The sequence below is a fragment of the Lathyrus oleraceus genome, chromosome 4 (assembly GCF_024323335.1).
Source record: "Lathyrus oleraceus cultivar Zhongwan6 chromosome 4, CAAS_Psat_ZW6_1.0, whole genome shotgun sequence".
NCBI classification, from domain to species: Eukaryota; Viridiplantae; Streptophyta; class Magnoliopsida; order Fabales; family Fabaceae; genus Lathyrus; species Lathyrus oleraceus.
In genome coordinates, this window is record NC_066582.1 from 198,662,244 (window position 1) to 198,667,171 (window position 4,928).

The window sequence follows — 4,928 nt, forward strand, 5'->3', positions numbered from 1 at the left end:
TACGGAGAAAATAACGGATGGTGGGGTTATGGATGTGGGAGAGAAGGAGTTCTTCCCAGTTGTAGGTCTCTATACCGGAAATTTTCTTAAAAAGGTCAAAAACGCCTACTGTGTTCCAGTTTAGGTCGGGAGGGATTCTGGGGTAGACTTGGCCTTCTGTAGTAAATTGTAGCATGGTACTCAATTGGCGTTGGGTTAGAGAGTACTCGGTGTTAAACATACGGAAGGTTGCCGTACCGGTTAGAAATTCACCTTCACCAGCGGGAGTGGTGTAGTCGTAAGAACTTAGGAATTCTAAGGTTAGGGAAGGGTAGGTGGGTTGGTTATGAGTGCAAAGGAAGGTTAAATCGGCTTTACGGAGCATCCACTCGATACCTTGGAGTAAGCCCAATTGTTGTAAACAAGTTAAATCGGGGTACCTGGTGGGAGCGACGCCTCGCTGTTGGAAGCGCTCGAATTGCTCTTGCTGATAGTTGTCATCTCCGGATCGGAAGATGATATTTCCGAAATTTTGATTTCCCGCCATTGTGATGAATTTTTGAAGGGATGATTTGGAAAGAAAAAAGAAGTGTATATTTGATATGAGAGAATTGTTTTGTGGTGAATGAAGGAAGTTTTGGTAGGTATTTATAGGAGAAGGATTGGAAGGTAGAAAGAAAAAGTGGTTGAAAAGTAATTAAGTGTGGTAAATGAAAAATGAATGGGGAATGAAAAAAAATTAAAGTGTAACGTTCGTCTCCAACGGCTCCTTAACGTTCACTTGTCTGAAGGGTGTTACGCTCGTCACAGGGGTGTGACGTTCGTAACAGGCGTTTTGCGTGCCGTTCGTCATGGAGTGTGTGACGCTCGTCACACCTCCTTTTTGGCAAGGCTTCAGTGGCGCTTCACAGAATTACTTTGGTAGCGTATTTTAATGTTTCATTTTGCTTATGATCATTTTTAGTATGCAATTTTAATGCATTGTGCACGCTTACTTGCTTTGTATAATAATAATAATAGGTAACAACAGTAGAGCATAATAGCCATTGCATAATAAAATTAATTAAACAGCTTCAATAAAAATGATCATAATGTATTACAGGGAAGGAAAATAATGAAATGAAATAGAAATAAACATGAATTCAAACAACATTAATGAAAAATCTAGCCTAGAACTAAATAACTTAGAGAGAAAATAACTAAATTCCATCTATCTTCGGATCTCTGGCCGGAGGAGTAAAAGAGTTAACATGATGCCGTAACATACGTAACTGACTTGCCGTGCTGCTCATGTATTCCAGGATTTCAAGTCTGAAGTTATGGAACTCTTCCCTGAGGGCGTCTTGTTCTGACATCAAGGCTTCAATGACGGTTTTAATATCTGTTCCTGGCATATGATGTCGGAGATCAGGCATGACTGATTCTACGGTCAGGACAGGCTGAGGAGGAGGATCAATATCATAGTAGCCGGAAGGTGTCTGAGGGTCAGATTCAGCAAGAGAGATATGGTCAACATAGTGCTCATAGTCGTCACAAATCTCATAGTCCTGGATGGATTCAGTGGATCCAGCCGGAGTTGGGGTTTCATTCAGGTTATAGAGCCAGTTCCTTTGATTATGAACACTAGTTCTAGGATCGGGCATGGTGAATAGGCAGAGAACCTGGTTATCAATAATAAGCTCGAACTCATCAGACCCTATGTTTGCTATAAACATAGTGTTGAAGAGGAAAGGTATACTCATAGTAGTAATGCCACAAAAAGGGTTAAGGTCAAGCATAGGCTGACGTAGTCCAATAGCATTACCTATCATAGTGATCAAACCGCCTATTCTAATGGGTGCTCGCTCATCCTGGATAAGGTGGTCCAAATTAGCTAACATAAAAGTAGCACCGTTTACTGGACGGTTCTGGGAAGCACAAAATATGATGAAGAGTTCATCACGTGAAACTGAAGTACTATTTGGCTTCTTCCCAAATAAAGTGTGGGTCAGGATCTTATGGAAATAGCGAAAAGCCGGGTTATGTATGTTTCCAGAGAGAAACTCATGTTCTTCGGGCTCATCATTTCCAGTCAGCTTACCCCAAAAGTGTTCAAGCTCTCTATATTCAAAAAGTTCTTCCTGGCTTACAGTGAATGTATCAAAGGAGGTAGGAAAACCCAAAAGGTTGGTGAAGTCTCTAATATTAAATTGGTATTCCATATTGAACATTCTGAACTGGATAAAACCTCTGCTAATTCCTTTTCCATGGCTAGGTAGATAGATTAATGAACTAAGGAATTCTAATGTGAGTCTCCGGTAGGTGGTGAAATGTCTCAGGATAGGGGAGGTCTCCCATCCTATCTGATTCAGCAAAAACAGGACACTCTGTCTCAGTCCAAGGGCAGTCATAGCCCAATCATCAGCATATAAACTAGGTAGCATCTCTCTAGCGGCTAGTTCTTCAAACTTTCGTTTCTGAGCTATTCCTCTGAACTTGATACCCATACGATCAAAATGTCCCATCTGGTTAGTGTTAACTAGAGAAAAGAAACATGAGTTTAAGTCAGGATTTGGCCAAATGCCGAAAGAAGAAAAGAATTATTATTATTATATATATATATATATTTTTTTTTTTTATTTTTTTTTTTATAAATCAATAATGAATACTAAATAGAAATTAAAAGAATAATTAAGAGAAAAATAGAGAAATGATAATAATAATAGAATAATAAAATAACAGATTAATTTGTGGGTTGTCTCCCACTAAGCGCTTTGTTTAAATGTCGCAAGCTCGACAAAGAAACTGTTAAATATAGTCTATGAGTCCTGGGGGCGTTTCGTCTAAGTGTAGAATTTGCGAATCCTCGTTGGTTTCCGCATAGTGATAATGTTTCAGACGTTGCCCGTTTACGGTGAACGGTTCTGTAGATTGTCCTTTTATTTCTACCGCTCCACTGGGAAAGATTTTAGTGATATGAAAAGGTCCTGACCATCTGGATCGTAGTTTTCCCGGGAATAACTTTAGTCTAGAGTTAAATAAAAGTACTGCGTTGCCTTGCTTGAAGACTTTCCTTGATATACGCTTGTCATGCCATTGTTTTGTTCTTTCTTTATAGATTTTGGCATTTTCATAGGCGTCTCTTCTGAGTTCCTCTAATTCGTTTATGTCAAGGATTCTCTTTTCACCGGCGGCTTTATAATTCAAATTTAAATTTCTAATAGCCCAATAGGCTTTATGTTCTAATTCTACCGGGAGGTGACAGGATTTTCCATAAATGAGCTTAAATGGGGTCGTCCCTATGGGAGTTTTATAAGCAGTTCGGTATGCCCATAAAGCTTCTGGTAATTTCAATGACCAATCTTTCCTTGAAGTGGCGACCGTTTTTTCTAGTATTTGCTTGATTTCTCTGTTAGATACTTCCACTTGTCCACTGGTTTGAGGGTGGTAAGGTGTTGCTATCCTATGTCTCACTCCATATTTAAGTAGTAGTTTTTCGAGTACCTTGGATATAAAGTGTGATCCACCATCACTGACTACTATTCTTGGGATGCCAAATCTCGGAAATATTATATTTTTAAAGAGTCTAGTTACTACTCGGGTGTCATTTGTTGGAGAAGCTATAGCTTCGATCCATTTCGATACGTAGTCAACTGCCACGAGTATGTATTTGTTACCGAAAGAGGATGGGAAGGGTCCCATGAAGTCTATCCCCCACACGTCAAAAATCTCTACTTCCAAAATACCTTTTTGTGGCATCTCGTCACGTCTAGATATGTTTCCCGTGCGTTGACATCTGTCACACTCCTTAATAGCCGCATGTACGTCCTTCCATATAGTTGGCCAATAAAAGCCAGCCTGTAGGATTTTAGAGCAGGTCTTGGATGTACTTGTGTGACCACCATAAGGCGCAGAGTGACAGTGTTGGATTATATTTTCTACCTCTTCTTCGGGTATACATCGACGGAAAATACCATCGGGGCCTCTTTTGAAAAGTAAGGGATCATCCCAGTAATAGTGTTTTATGTCGTGGAAGAATCGTTTCTTCTGCTGGTAAGATAAAGTAGGTGGAACTATTCCGGCAGCTAAATAATTGACTAGATCAGCGTACCATGGTATGACAGATATAGCTAAGGTGGTTTCTACTTGCATGTCGGAGTTGTTCTCTTCCAAAGTAGCTATGAGTTTATCATACGAGAAATCATCATTAATGGATGTTCTTTCTGGTTCAAGGTTCTCAAGTCTAGAGAGGTGGTCTGCTACTACGTTTTCAGTTCCTTTCTTGTCCTTGATTTCTAAGTCGAATTCTTGTAGTAACAAGATCCATCTTAGGAGTCTAGGTTTAGCATCCTTTTTTGTTAAAAGGTACCTGATAGCAGCGTGATCAGTGTAAACTATTATTTTGGCTCCTACCAAGTAAGAACGAAATTTATCTAGCGCAAATACCACTGCTAGGAGTTCTTTTTCGGTTGTGGCATAATTCATCAGCGCTTCATCCAGGGTTCTGCTAGCGTAATATATAACGTGAAGCTTTTTATCCTTTCTTTGTCCCAAAACAGCACCTACAACATAATCACTGGCATCGCACATTATTTCGAATGGTTCATTCCAGTCTGGTGTCTGCATAATGGGTGCGGAGATCAATGCTTGTTTAAGAGTTTGAAATGCTTTTAAACAGTTATCGTCGAATATGAATTCAGCATCTTTCATCAACAGTCCGGTTAAGGGTTTAGTTATCTTAGAGAAGTCTTTGATGAATCGTCGGTAAAAACCGGCGTGTCCTAAAAAGCTTCGTACTTCTCTCACGGTTCTTGGAGGTTGAAGATTTTCGATTACCTCTATTTTGGCTTTGTCTACTTCAATTCCTCTGTTCGAGATGATGTGTCCTAAAACAATTCCTTCTTGTACCATAAAGTGGCACTTTTCCCAATTAAGTACTAAGTTTACTTTTACACATCGCTCCAGAACTC